General features: G+C 39.8%; 1 long non-coding RNA gene across 1 annotated transcript in view; it reads left to right on the forward strand.

The window, feature by feature from the left end:
* Positions 1-16179, forward strand: part of LOC129391634 (uncharacterized) — a 69768-nt gene that overhangs the window by 42700 nt on the left and 10889 nt on the right. Inside the window, exons 3-4 of the long non-coding RNA XR_008616119.1 lie at positions 1067-1302; positions 1458-1670. This is a non-coding gene — a long non-coding RNA (uncharacterized lncRNA). The remainder of the gene's footprint in view (positions 1-1066; positions 1303-1457; positions 1671-16179) is intronic.

Consider the following 16179-nt stretch of genomic DNA (forward strand, 5'->3'; position numbering starts at 1 on the left):
GTCACTAAACACTCAAGAAATGGCAACCATGAGTATTCCCATATATCCCTCTAAGAGTGTTGTGACACCAAATACGATGGCAAGAGTAGAGGGAAGCACGAACCCGCCGTTTTGACTCTCAGGGTTGGACAGCTGGCAAACCCAGCTATATAGAAAGCGACACTAGCATTTTGTACCATGCCGTAGAGAATTGTCCATTTGCCCTCTTTAACACGTAGCTCAGGTTTCCTTCTTCTGTTCTGAGAAATAAAGCACTGGACTGAGATTGAGGAAAATTGGGTCTAGCCCCATGGTTGAGTACACCTTGATTGTACGTATACTGAGACATACATCAGCCATGTGACATCCTGGGAAATCGACAGTCAGGGCAGGTTGGTACCTGATTAATTTTCTCTCATGGGTAGGCATTGCTAGAGATTACACAATCTGTGCTCGGGACACCCAAGTAGGTATAGGACATGACAGAGGTGTTCTGTCTCTCCCCTCAGTCAAGAAATGATTGGACCTGGTGTAGACACAAAACTAAGAAAATCAATCTTATATTTAAGTTCTCTTCATTTGTTTTTTCTTTTTAAAAAAATTTTATTGAAGTATAGTTAATTTACAATGTTGTATTAATTTCTGCTGTACAGCAAAGTGATTTGTTTATACATATATATATATTCTTTTCATATTCTTTTCCATTATGGTTTATCACAAGATATCGAATATAGTTCCTTGTGCTATAGAGTAGGACCTTCTTGTTTATCCATCCTATATATAATAGTTTGCATCTGCTAATCCCAATCTGCTAACTTCCAATCTCTCTTCATTTCTTAATTAGGTTGAGATCTTGAATAACCAATTCAGCAGAAACAAGTGGTGGGAAAAAAAGATAGCTTTTATAGATTGAAATTATTTTCAACAAATAAATTGTAGAATGCTACATTTTTCAGCATATTATTTTGCCATCATCTTTTCTTCAGTGGCTGCCCCCAGAAATTAGAATAGAAAAAGTATTCTCCTGAAGGTGGCTTGTCTCATGTTTTAAACAAAATTACTGTAACCATTCTCCGAATTATTCCAGAGGTGAGCCTTCCATAAATGACAAAGGAAATTCAGGACACCAAGAAGATGATGTTTTCTTATAGAATCTAGCAAGATGATGTGTAAGGATTTCAGATGTGTAGCTCCTATTAAAGTTGACAAGAGTTGTGCTATTACAATCCCCTCGTGACACTTTGCATTACATCCTGGGAAGTCTGAAGAAGGTGCCGAAGGATCATCAAAACACCAGCATCACTTTGATAATCTTGTCACCAGGTAAAATAAAATGCATGTATGTTTGCTTCTTTTCCTCTGAAATGTAAAGTAATTATGACTATATAAAAACCTTTTACCATAACTAATTAACTAGAAGCTCCTCATAAACTATGTGTCCACAGCACCGTATGTCTAATTATCTTTTTTCGCTTCAGAACTGTGATGTTGAATAATGAAGAAAACATTACCTGATGAAGGCTTTTATTTTATGATGGTATCTCTGGAGACAGAGGAGACACAAAGGCTTAAATGCCATCTTCAATTACATCTTGGCCTTGGCAAGCTTTCAGCTGGTTTTGATTTGCATGGAAACCACATTATTTTTAAAACCTTATAGAAAGAAGGAAGGAAGGAAGGAAGGTAGGAAGGTAAGCAGGAAGGGAGGGAGGGAGGGAGGGAGGGAGGGAGGGAGGAACTGTAATAATTATAAAATGTTCTCTATAGCTGTTTAAGCACTCCATTAATCCTAGGCATGAGAAACCCTTTTCATATGTAGAAAGTCAGGGCATAGCTGTTTACTTCCAGCCTATTCTGTTGGGCATTGTGTCTTGGGTTTTGCCAATTCCATTAAAGTGTCTCTTCTTTCCCCACTCCATAATGCACCACTCTAACTAATTCAAACCAGACAAGCATGAACTTATACGACAGAAACAGGAAGGTAGGTTTTGGGGGTGTTTCTTTTTTTTGGCATGTGTATAATTTTTTTTTTTTAACTTTTGAAAGCAATGGCTCAAATCAATACCTGCAGGCATTTACGTGTAAGACCAGACATGCTAGTGAGGGCACTTTCAGTCCTTGCCTATTCCCAAGCCTGTGCCCACCGTCCAAGTATTTCTACATTTCTGTCAGAGCTCAGGAGTATATTTCAGCAGGATTGGCTATTAAGCAGCACTCTCCTTGCACATGAGGCCAACCCTATCTTTGGATACTCCATGCAAGGTCTATTAAAGTCTAGGAGATCTGCCAGGAGGAGGGATCTGGGGAGTACTCAGCTAGGAGTGGGGCATCCACTCCTAGTGTTAGGGTGAGTGTACGGGTGAGGGTACGGGTTATCGTTAGGGTACAGGTTAGGATTAGGGTACGGGTTAGGGTTAGGGTTAAGGGTTTCTTTTCCCAGGTGTATCTATCTGATGTTTTCATTCTCGCAGTTTAGTTGGTGTCTTCTAACACTGTGCTCCCTAGAATGAAAGTATGAATCACCTGGGGTCTTGTTAACATGCAGATTTTTATTCAGTATCTCAGAGATGGGGCCTGAGGTTCTGCATTTTTATCAAGCTTCCAAATGACGCTCATGTGGCCGATGCACGGACCCTACTTTGAATAGCGAGGCGTCCACACTCCTCCGAGCCAACTCCAGGACTTTCTCCTCCAAAATAAATCCTTTCTCTTCCTCCTTGGTCTTTCTCTGAAATCTGGGAGCACAAAGCAACAGTATTTGGTATTGATCTTGGTATTTACATAACCTCAGGCTCATCTGATGGATAAATGTTTCCCCTGAGTAAGGTTGATCTTCCCAGGTAGATTCTACGCTCTGCTTCCTCTTTCCTTGGTTCCTCACAGCAGCAACAATGATGACACCGGAAGCACAGAGGCCATGGTAACTACTTGTTGAATAGAACTGAGTTGGATTGGATAGAATTGGCTATGATTCCTTTTTTTTAAATATTTTAATTCTATTGGAGTAGAGTTGGTTTACAATGTTGTGTTGGTTTCAGGTGTACAGCAAAGTGATTCAGTTATACATATACATATATTCATTCTTTTTTAGATTCTTTTCTCATATAGGTTATCACAGAATATTGGGTAGAGTTCCCTGTGCTATACAGTAGGTCCCTGTTAGTTACCTATCTTATATTTAGTAGTGTACGTGTGTTCATCCGAAGCTCCTGATTTATCCCTCCCCACCGTGTTTCCCCTTTGGTAACCATAAGTTTGTTTTTCCTATCTATAAGTCTGCTTCTGTTTTGTAAAAAAGTTCACTTGAATCTTTTTTGAAAATTAGATTCCACATATGAGTGATATCATATGATATTTGTCTTTCTCTGTCTGACTTACTTCATTTAGTATCATAATCTCCAGGTCCATCCATGTTGCTGCAAATTGGCATTATTTCATTCTTTTATATGGCTGAGTAGTATTCCATTGTATATATGTACATCTTCTTTATCCATTCCTCTGTCAATGGACATTTAGTTTGCTTTCACGTCTTAGCTATTGTAAATAGTGCTGCAGTGAACACTGGGGTGCATGTATCCTTTCAGATTATGGTTTTCTCCAGATATATGCCCAGGAGTGGGATTGCTGGATCATATGGTAGTTCTGTTTTAAGTTTTTTAAGGGATTTCCACACTGTTCTCCATAGTGGCTGCGGAGCCAATTTATATTCCCACCAGTAGTGTAGGAGGGTTCCCTTTTCTCCACACCCTCTCCAGCATGGCTATGATTTCTTATGCTATATTGAGAATACATTTTTCCCAAACAGGATTCATAGACTTTGTGAGAGCTTTGGGGAGATTTTGTATTTTAAAATGTTTGGAGCAGTGATTCTCTAATAAGTAATCGAGTTCTAACACTGAATCTCAGAACCTGCCCTCCCCCACCCCAACCCTACTACCCAGTCCTCAAAGAAACAAGCCAAAACAGAAAGTAAACGGAATCTTTACCTTCCCTTCCCTGAAGAACTCTGCTGATCTCCCCATTGTTGTCTACCCATCTCTCTGACCCCAGCTGAGTGTCTTGAGACTCTAAGAGAATTGGAAAAAAAAAAAAAAAAAAAAAAAAAAAAAAACCTTTTCTCCTCATTAAAAGAAAAAGGAGAACCTCTTATTTTGATAAATGTGTCATAAAGCACCATTTATAATATAGTTTTTCTGAATCATCTTCCAGCCAAATGGCTCAAATTTAAAAGCCCTTCCTTCCACTTAAAAATAACATTGGGTTTTTTTCCTGCTATCATTCCATCTTTGTGTTATACCCTACGGCCTCCCCACCTCTTCTTTGTCTACCCCATTCCTACACACATGAGGGTCCACTGCAAATACAAGGTCTCAGTCAGATTTCCCTCCTCACTGCCCCAGCCTGAGGAATGTCTCTCTGCTCAGAAATTATAGAGCTGCAATTATATGCGGAATATATTTTGTTCTTAATTATGTTGTATCCTGTGCCATATTTTTCTTTGTTGTCCCAGCCCGATATTTAAATATTTTATTGTTAGTTAACTTTAGACATATTTATACTTATCAAAAGATGCTAGATTCAAATTTGCTAAAGAAAGCCATGACCTATACCTCGGTCCCCCCTGTGTGTCTAGCATACATTCATCCACTCAACAATTAATTTTTGAGCACCAGAAAAAGTGGAGTGATTGATTAATCACCAAAATAAGGTGAAATATATGTACATAATTGAATATAAGACCTGACATTTCACAATCCAAGTGCTTTCACATCTCATTGTCCTTGTGACATCCTTCTGAAGCAGATGGGAAAAGGTAATATGTCATGCAAAGCATTTAATTAGTAAATTCACTTTGACAGTGTTTCAAGTCAGGATGTGAAAAAAAAAGATATTAAGTGGAATAATATAAAATTTAACTGTGACATGTCAAACAAACTCTTGGAGCAGATACATAAAAATACCAAAGAAGAACAGTGATTTAAAAACTAAACAACAGTGGATCGATTTATGGCTTATTTAGCCAAATCAGCAATCTGGAAAAGTACCTCCTAAATTTGGACTGGAAGCTTGACAGAGAGTAAGACAGCCTGACCTCCGTGGTTAATAAATTCCATAAGTAGAGAGCAAACATTAAAAATGCCCCGTAGCTCAATGTCTTCAGCCAAAAAGAACTAATCCAATTGACTGAGACCAAAGAAAACGACTGGGGATGTATGGTTCCAGAATGTCTCTGAGGTATTCAAAACCAAGTCAATTTAAGGACTTGTAAGTTAATAACTAGGACTTTACATATAATCCTGTACTTTACAGGTAGCCAGTGAAGGTTTTTTACAACCAGGGTAATGTGATTTTCATGCTTGGTGTCAGTCAGAATATCAGTTACTGAGTTCCAGACCAAGAGAAGTTCCTTGATCAACCCACTAGCAGACTCCCTTGGAACACCGGCGTGTGCGGGCAGCTCGGAGTCCTGGGAATATAAGAGTTCAAAAACACATGTGGGGAGGTGAGAGCGGTGGACAGCCACCACGGAGAAAGCTGGTTCATAGGACTTTTAAATGTGTGTTTAGTAAATAATTAAATAGGAAGCCTAAAAGATATGTCAGGATCAAAGATTAAGTGCAAATTCATAATAGAAATCTTGGGAGCTAACAACCTTCAAAGCTACGGTTCTGGGCAATTTACGGATTTGCAGTAATGGTGAGAACCCAGAAGCAATAAGAGTTTCTTCTTAGTGTAATTCATCATCAGCTTTTAATAGTCAGGCAGAGAATATCTGGAGGTTAGGTAGTTTCAGAGTGAGTTTCAGAGTGAATTTAAGTTTCAAAGGGGTGAAGATGACTATTTTTTTTAATACACGTAATGTTAGATGAATATTTTAAATACCTTGATTGGATTCTTTTTTTAAAAATGCTCCAAGAGCTCTGTGTGTGTGTACGTTTTAATTTTTCAGTGGAAATATTGTAATGTTAGATGACAAGACCTTTACAGATTTAATGTTGAACAATATTTAGAAAACTAAAATAGGAAAGTCAACAAAAACATTAGCTGAATACCTAACATGTTCCAACCACAGTACTAAGTACCTCACACACATTCTTTTATTCTCATTTTAATATTACAAGGTAGACGGTATCAGCTGCAAAAACAAACCAGGAGATGAAAGCTCTGAGAGTAGATTATGCGGACCTAGCTCCTGACCCCTCAAAATCTGTCCGCACACCAGCAAAATCAGCATCACTTGTGAAGTGGTTAGAAATGCAGACTCTCAGGCTTCAGATACTGAATCAGAATCTGCCTCCATCAGTAGCTGTAGGGTTCTGAAAGATCTCTTCCAAGCGTCACTTGAGTGAGTTCTCATAGAGAACATGGGGAAGGAGGCAGGCAGGTGATGTGACCAAGCTCAGGGCTTGGATGGCTGCATCCCTGCCATGCAAATGAGCAGCAGCCCGAGGGGCTCCTCACCCAGGAAGTGCATACATAGAGGGTTCTTGGAGAAGGGTCATACGGTGAAAAATGAAGAAAGGAGACATCTTTGGTTGGCTCTGGCAGGGAGCGTGGGAGCTCATGGGCTCTCAAGAAGCGTCATTTCTCCAAAATTTACTAAGCAGCAACCCTATTTCACAAAATAAAGGTTAAGACAGTAGGTTCTAGAGCCAGACTGCCTGGATTTGATTTCAGATCTGCTTTGTAACCTTGGACAACTTAATCTCTTTATCCCTCAGTTTCCGCCTTTGTAAAACGGGGATACCAGTGGAGTTGTGGTGAGGCATACAGAAAGAGCTCAGTGGATGTTGGCTATCATTATTTCCCAGGTTGCACTGGGGTCTATGTACAGTGGAATGAGACTAACACGGCCTTTGTCCTCCCATCAGGGAACTTAGCTTTTGGCGGGGGATGCAGGCTTTAAGGTACAATTGTGATAAGTGCTGTGTGAGAAGAGTACAAGGAACTATAGAAACATATGTTAAGAGAGGAGCCTGACTTTATCAAGGAATCAGGGAATATCTCTTATAGAATTGACCTCTCATTGTGGTTGAAAGTTTGCATAGAGAGAGACTTCCTGGTGGAAAGAACGGCACTAAAAACCCTCACGAGGAAGTAAACAGTGGAGAACCTGTAAGATGTGTAAGGTGAGCGCAGACAGCGAGGTGTTCTGGCCCATGGAGCGGTAGGCAACCTAAGAATGTTCCTGCTAAAGCACCTGGAATTCTGGATACACAATAAAACGTATTCTCCTTGCTGAATAGTAGATCTCAGAAGAATGGGAAACACTCAGTTGCTGGAATGGATTAAGAAACTGGGTAAACCAGTAAGCAGTGCCATGGTTACCCTTCTAGGAATTATTGATCTCAGTAGTGCCAAGGTTTGGCTAAGAGAAGATGAGGTTTTGGGCTGAGAGAGGGAGGAAGTTGGAGCTGAAATCCCCTTTATGAAGCTGAGACAGGCAAAGGGTGGGTTAGGAAAACTCACTCACCAGCAGGAATGAGGGAGTAGTCTGCCTTTTTGGGTGGAGAGAGAGAGAGAGAGAGAGAGCATTGGCTTCACATTTCAAAAACATCATTCTAGCTACAGACTGCAGGAGGGCAAAAGTGATATAGGCATATGAGTTATTAAGACACTCAACATTAAGGCGAAACATTCTGGTGACTTTGACCAGGGCAGTGGCAGTGAAGCCAGCCCATGTGACAGGTAGCGTGATCCAGGTCCAAAACTGGCATCATAAATGAAGAATAGAACTTAACAAGGAGCTTATGAAATGACTCAGGAAAACAAAAGAGATCGATGACAAGGGTCCAGCTTCCAGAGACTGAAACAGTAGAGGCTGGCAGGATCCAGGTTGTAGGAGATTTCGGCAAAGCTTATGCAAGACAACCCGGGCCAAGAGAAGAATTACTGGGGTTAGAGAGGAAGGATCCTTCACATTTTAGAGAACAGCGATGATGGTCATCCCCACAGGGGAAGGAGCTGCAGAGTAGCCCGGGGCAAGTGGGGTGGTCTTTGGGCTCACCTCTGGAGCTGAGACTTGGAAGAAAATTCGGGAAGGAACGGAGAATTCTATCAGAAGTGCAGTGTCGCTGACTCAAAATTGTTTCAGGCTAGAAGACCAAGCAGTTTCATTTAGCATCTTGTACATCTTGTAGAGATGAAAGAAATGAGAGGTGGAAACCCAGTCTGCTACTCAACAGGTGGTCCACGGACGAGCAGTATCAGCCTCACCTGGAGGCCCCACTCCAGGCTTCCTGAGTAAGAATCTGCATCTTTCACGTGTTCCTCAGAAATGCCTGTGCACATGACAGTGTGAGACGCACTGCTGTAGGAGACAGTGTCACCTGAGCCATCTGTGACCTTGGATATGGGCTGGATATGGGATACATGTTCTGAAATGGAGTATGTGAGGGTAGCTTTGAACTATTCCTCAGGCAAACCAAAAATAGAAGAGATCTGGCCACATCCAGGCCAAGAGAGCTAGGGGTATTGGCATCCTCCTGCAGCTTAGATTGGGTAAGTACAATAATACGGCTCCCAGAAAAGTGAAGGGGAAAGAGGTGGCAGAGGTGCCCCCTTGGGAAGCAGCTGAGAGTTATAAGTTCTGATTTATTTCCACTCTCAGTTAAATGAGTAAACTAATTGACATCAACCTCAAACTTACGAAGCAACCTCAAAATATTTACAAGTTTAATTATTTTAGATTTAAATTCACAGCGGCAATACCTTTGCACCGAAGCAATATTTTTCTCCATCAATGTGTTAAAATCCTCCTTCATTACTCTGATGTCACTATGTAGGTATCTTTTACCCATAATACAGTTAGAAAGGTTATATGACATCACTAAAATCAACTAGTGGTCCTACCATCCTTCCATTCAGTCAACATACATTGAGCCCCTGCTCTGTGCTGACACGGGCTACAGCAGTGAACATAACTGATGGAGTCACTGTTCCAGCTGCTTTCCAATGTGTTATTAACATTTAAACTCTGATTCATTTTTGTAATCACACTATAAGTGATAGCCAAATAAAACATTATATTTGCATGTCTGTTGTTGTTTTGCTACATAACAACACGATGGATTGATCAGAAACCTCTTCTGTGCAGTATTTTTAGGAATAGATTCTTTCAGCTTCAATATACTCTTTCCTGTAGTGAAAAGCCTGGAGAGTCCTAAGAGATGGCAATCGAACACATAAATACGTAAAATTCTCATTGAATTAATAGACCTGCTTTGGGGTTTTGTTTTGTTTTGTTTTCCTCTTTGGCTTGTTAGATATAAAAATCTGGCAAGTTCTCTAAAACTCCATCACTTAAGTCTCTTGGGGGAAATGTGAGAATGGATGAGTACAGCATAAGCATCAGTAGTCTCTGTGTCTCTAGATAGCTCTGCTGGGTCTCCAAGGGCTGCAAAAGATGATTTGTCAACTTAACATCAGCTGCAGCAGCTATGGAGGAAGACCGGCTCTTCTTCTAGCCGTAGACGTGCAGAAGCAGCATGCAAAGCTGGAGAACAGAGGCGCGGCGGCAGCGGAAGGGGTGGAATTTAAGGCCCCCCCCCACATCCCTCCATTCCCTCCACTCCCAGCACATCACCTCCCTGGCCTAGTCTTACATTCCTTTCCTCTCCATCACTAATCACACATTTATGTTATTGTCCACATGTAAACACAACAACAAAACCTGGTCCCTTAGCCAAAAGGCAGGTAGAACTTTGATCTTTGTACCTAGAGAGATAAAACAATAAAACTAGGTGTTAATTATCACTGGATTAAGTTGGATAGAAGATAGACAAAATATATCCTTTGTATCTTACCTTTGTCTTCTCCCCTTCCTACTGAGCACGCGGGCTCAGTAGTTGTGGCGCACGGGCTTAGTTGCTCCGCGGCATGTGGGATCTTCCCAGACCAGGGATCAAACGTGTGTCCCCTACATTGGGAGGCGGATTCGTAACCACTGCACCACCAGGGCAGTCCCATCTTCCTTAATTTCTTTTTCTAAAATAAACTTATTTATTTATTTTTGGCTGTGTTGGGTCTTCGTTGCTGCACGCGGGCTTTCTCTAGTTGCGGCGAGCGGGGGCTACTCTTCGTTGCGGTGCGCGGGCTTCTCATTGCCGTGGCTTCTCTTGTTGCGGAGCACGGGCTCTAGGCACGCGGGCTTCAGTAGTTGTGGCACACGGGCTTCAGTAGTTGTGGCTCGCGGGCACTAGAGCGCAGGCTTCAGTAGTTGTGGCGCAAGGGCTTAGTTGTTCTGCGGCATGTGGGATCTTCCCGGACCAGGGCTCGAACCTCTGTCCCCTGCATTGGCAGGCGGATTCTTAACCACTGCACCACCAGGGAAGCCCACCATCTTCCTTAATTTCTTACAGCAATATTTTATAGTTTTTATTGTACAATTCTTTCACTTCTGTAATTAAATTTATTCCTAGATATTTTATTCTTTTAGATGCTATTGAAATGGAATTACTCAATTTCCTTTTCAGATTGTTCATTGCAGGTGTATAGAAACACAGATGATTTCTGTGTGTTGATCTTTTAAAATATATATTTATTTATTTACTTACTTACTTACTTATTTTGGCTGCTCCAGGTCTTAGTTGCGGCACATGGGATCTTCGTTGCCGCGTACGGGATCTTCACTGCGGCATGCGGGATCTCGTTCCCTGACCAGGGATGGAACCCAGGCCCCCTGCATTGGGAGCGTGGAGTCTTAACCACCAGACCACCAGGGGAGCCCCTGTGTGTTGATCTTTTACCCTGCAACTTTGATGAATTTGTTTATTAGATCTAGTGGCTTTCATGTGGATTCTTGTGATTTTCTCTGTATAAGATCATGCCATCTATGAACGTTCTACTACTTCTTTCTTTTCAACTTGGATGTCTTTTTTTTTTCTTCTAATTATTTTCCTCCAGAACTTTCAGTACAATGTTGAATAGCTGTGGTGAAAGTGGGCATCCTTCTCTTGTCCCTGACGGATAATCTACTTTTAAGATACTTATTAAGTCAGTGGGATTTGTGCACTCAAAGAAAAGACAGGAAAGAGCTTGCTTCCCCTCTCTCTCTCCCTCTCTCTTCTCATCATGTGAGGCTATAAGACAGCCATCTGCAAACCAGGAAGATGGCTCTCACCAGAACCCGACCACGCTGACACCATGATCCTGGACTTCCTGGCATCCAGACTGTGAGAAATAAATTTCTGCTGTTTAAGCCACCTAGTCGATATTTTTTGTTATAGTTCAACTCCTAACCAGATTACCATAAATCCTTACACTAAAGGCCTATTTACCTCGGTTTTTTATTACGTGATACAATTGTGTCCAACTTTTAACAAAAAGTTATGACAAAGGCAAGAAAAAACAGTCTGAAAAGACAAATAAGCATCAGAACTAGACTCAGATATGAAATAAACATTAGAATGATCAGAGAAGTAATTTAAAATAACTATATTAATACATCAGTGGTTCTAATGGAACAAGTAGTCAGCATGTACGAACAGACAGAAAATGTAAGCAAAGGGAATTAGGGAATTTTTTAAGGAGGTAAGGTTATTTCATATGATAGACTAATGGTGAATACATGGCACTGTACTTTTGTTAAAACCCACAGAACTTTACAGCACAAAGAGTAATCAATGTATGCAACTTAAAAATAATTTAAAAGGTCACAATAAAATGCAGAACATAGCCAAATAAATTACAAATGTATGAGACAACCCCACTACTGCAGTGGAAATTTACAGATAATTAATGGGAGCAGAGTAGATAATCTATGTGGTAATGGACTAGACATGGAGAGATAAGTATAAACTCATGTTCAGCTTAACATAGATACAGACGATTACACATAGAAAAGTCTTTTGTTTTCATTCTCTTTTTTTATTGCACTATAGTTGATTTACAATATTGTATTAGTTTCAGGTGTACAGCAAAATGATTCAGATATGTATGTGTGTATATATACATACATATACATATATGTATATATATTCTTTTTCAGATTCTTTTCCATTATAGGTTATTATAAGATATTGGATATAGTTCCCTGTATCATACAGTAAATCCTTGTTGTTTATGTATAGTGGTGCATATCTGTTAACCCCATACTTCTAATTTATTATTTCCCCCCTTTCCCCTTTGGTATCCATAAGTTGATTTCGAAGTTTGTGAGTCTGTTTCTGTTTTGTAAATAAGTTCATTTGTATTATTTTTTAGATTAAGTGATATATAATATTTGTCTTTGTCTGACTTAACTTCACTTAGTTTGATAATCTTTAGGTCCGCCTATTTTGCAGCAAATGGCAATATTTCATTCTTTTTATGGCTGAGTAATATTACATTGTATATATATATAACACAGGGCTTAATTTCCAAAATATACAAACAGTTCATACAACTCAATATCAAAAAAAAAAAACCCAATCAAAAAATGGGCAGAACAGGGAGGTCAGCTCAGTGCTTTGTGTACACCTAGAGGGGTGGGATAGGGAGGGTAGGAGGGAGACGCAAGAAGGAGGAGATATGGGGATATATGTATATGTATAGCTGATTCACTTTGTTATACAGCAGAAACTAATACACCATTGTAAATCAATTATATTCCAATAAAGATGTTAAAAAAAAAGTGGGCAGAAAATCTAAATAGACGTTTATCCACAGAAGACATACAAATGGCCAACAGACACATGAAAAGATGCTCAACATTGCTAATTATTAAAGAAATGCAAATCCAAACTACAATGAGGTAACACCTCACAGCAGTCAGGATGGCCGTCAACAAAAAGTCTACAAGTAGTAAATGCTGGAGAGGCTGTGGAGAAGAGGGAACCCTCTTGCACTGTTAGTGGGAATGTAAATTGATACAGCCACTGTGGAGAACAGTATGGAGGTTCCTTAAAAAAATAAAAATAGAGTCATCATATGATCCAGCAATCCCACTCCTGGGCATATATCCGGAAAAGATAAAAACTCCAATTTGAAAAGATACATGCATCCCAATATTCATAGCAGCATCATTTATAATCGCCAAGACATGGAAGCAACCTAAGTGTCCATCAACAGATGAATGGATAAAGATGTGCTACATACACATAGAAATATTTATGGATATATGTATATACACAGGTTAGTATACATATGCATATTTTTTTGCTCTGGCAACTGAGAGGTACTAGAAGCAATGACACCCCAGTAGCAATGAGTTCACCTAGTGCCTGGATATTGGTTTCATTCTCCAATGAAAGGAACCAGGGCTCCTGAGAGAACTGACCAATCCTACAAGATGACTCTGGAGCATCTTGTAGTTCCAGAAGGATGACACAATTCCCCTGCATAGTATGCCAAGGGTCTGCTGTTTTCTCCAGGACAAAGCCAGAGGGACCACTTGTTCACTAGTGCCCAGAGAAAGAACTAGACCCTACACCCAAGCAATAAACCCATGGGTCTTTTTCTTGCTCCTACACTCTGATTCTTTGGCAAGGCTTTTCTCTTTATTTCTTTCCTAGCAGTGTGACCTAACACTCCACCCTTCTTTGGCTCTACTTAGAAGCTCTCACTAAGACATCTGTTGGGGTCAGCCCACTAAATGTGTTTCAGACTTTATAGTTGAGCACTTGGATGTCACAGTCTCATTCCTGGTTCTGTCCACAAGGGATGTGAGGAGGAGGCCTCTCTGTCTTAAATGCAAGATGAAAATTACAGTATGTTGGGCAGAGACTGTGAAAGGCTTTACGTAATAACGAGCCCCCTTGAATGAATTATGAATAAGGAAATGCCTATTAGCATTTCGTCCATTGACATCATGTCCTTATACAGTATAGTCTTACAAGGAAGAGAAGATTTCAATTCTGAGGCCCAAAGCCCATTATAAAGTGCACACACACAAACTTTCTTTTAACTACTTTTCCTACCTGCCAGAAATGGTTTATAATCATACGATTTTAGAGTCATAGGTACAAAATTTTAACCTTTTTATTTTGCCAGTGAGGAAATTGAGGTAGAGAGTTGCCTTGCTGTTGCATATACATTATATGAAGATTGTATAAAAATCTTATTTCTGCAAGATGAAAAACCTTTTGTGGCTTAGAAGAACTATTTAGTCTTTTAGAAGTCTTAATAAATATTGGCTTTTAATAAAACTTTATTATGAAGCCTTTGGATTAGAGCAATCTATAGTTTATCTCTACACAGTTAGGCAAGGAAACGGATCTCTTTCTTTTCCCCCTATTCCTGGTTAACTACGGATTATAAAGCACAGGGAGCAGAAAATTGAAGCTATGTGACACATTGGGTCATTCTAGAAAAAGATGATACACAAAAGCCCAAACTTCCAAAACAAGCACATTAAGGGATGATTCTTTACATTGCAAATAAATTACCTGCCTTACAAAACTGATCATTCCAGGACTTAATCATATAACAACCTATCTAGTATATAAAAAAATCTAGTATATAAAAAGTATTTGTATCAAAAATTTCTATGTAGGCTCTCTGACTCAACTGAGAAGGGAAGTACACTAGTACCTGTTTATAAATATAAACATAAAAAAATTCATTAGCCCGGATATGATGCAAATTCTCTTCTCATTTATTTATGTTTTCTTAAAGTTCATTTATTTTAAAAAAATTCTTGAGGTATTTGCTGTGCAAGTCATACTGTAATCTTATTTGGTCTTATAAAAAAAGACATAAAACTATGGTTTCAACAAAGTGTATTTCCGAGCCATAGACTAATCTGAGATCCGTATTTTACGGTCAACAGAGTTAAGTAGACTCATGATCTTACTGCACAGAAACTTTTTCCTCGTATCCTTGTCATCAAACTGTCATGAGAACTGTTTCATTCCATTCTAGGTCAAGACAGCCACTACATGGTTTTTTTTGAACTTTGAAGAACTAACCATATTATAAACCTATCAAATTGCACATATATTGTCAGGAGCATTTCTCAAACGTTTTGTACTTAGAAGAAGCTTCTAGAAGTCCACTGGTTCATAGCAGAAGGTCAGTACTCTGCTAGACATCCCATTTCCCTTCCCTCTCTCATTACAGACTCCAAATGGAGCCCCACTCTCCAATGATTATGGATGGACAAAGTGATGGACAACAGAACCCATCCCAGATGAGGGCATTTTCTTGAGACTCTAGCGTTAAGACGATAAATGGGTGGATCAGTTGGCCTTCAACAAATGACAAAGAAATATTACAACTGATTAGAGTACTTTCAGTCTTGTTGTATGTGTCCACTCTTGACCCTCTAGATATACGGATAAAGAAAATATATATTACTTCTGATATTTCTAGATAAAAGTTTTGAGGACATTTCTTTTACTGGACTTCCTGCTCTCGGCAGTAGCCTGATAGGGTGCAGTTTTATTAAAATAAGGAAGGCCTGCATGGCACAGTCCAAACTCTTCACCCTCCTTCTATATTATCAACACTATATACAACCAGATTCCCATTAAGCCACTTTACTTTGCCAGAGTGATTATTTCTCATGCCTTCTTAACAGGCTGTCAGTATTATTACTTCTGTTTTTGCTATTGCTCAATTGCATTTACATGTTTGGAGCAGGAAAGAGGACACTTTAAACACATTTAACCAGGTCTTAGTTTGGGGATCAGAAATGTGCTGCAAGTCCCACACCAGCCTGCAAACGTCTGGTGTCCCAGATGGGAGTAATAACAACTCTGCTCTTATTTTCATAACTTCATTACGGAAGATGTTCACTGGTTTCCTCCTCGGTGAGTTTAATTCACACCAATATTTTAAGGAAGATTAGAAAAAAAAAAAAGGAATGAAAGAAAACATTTCTGACAGCACAGAGCTGGGTTTTCACGCTCCCATCCTACAAAAAATTCCAAGATAATTATAGCATATAACAGATCTTTAAGGCTTATTTTGTGAATCAAATCAACTGTGTATTATTTTCTGTGCTAAAGCTCAATATGACCACAAAAATGCTATATTTTTAGCCCAGCTTTATGTTTTTCCTCTAAAATGATTTTCCCCAGTGAAATAGGTTTTGTAAAACCAGCTGAAAATCAAGCAACATCATAGAGCTGCCTTTTTGTTCAATGTCACCATTCAGCCTCACTCGAAATATTGACATTAAGAGATGCCGGTGGCGCAGTGGTTGCGCGTCCGCCTGCCGATGCAGGGGAACCGGGTTCGCGCCCCGGTCTGGGAGGATCCCACATGCCGCGGAGCGGC

This window comes from Physeter macrocephalus, chromosome 20 (genome assembly GCF_002837175.3).
Source record: "Physeter macrocephalus isolate SW-GA chromosome 20, ASM283717v5, whole genome shotgun sequence".
In the NCBI taxonomy this organism is placed as follows: Eukaryota; Metazoa; Chordata; class Mammalia; order Artiodactyla; family Physeteridae; genus Physeter; species Physeter macrocephalus.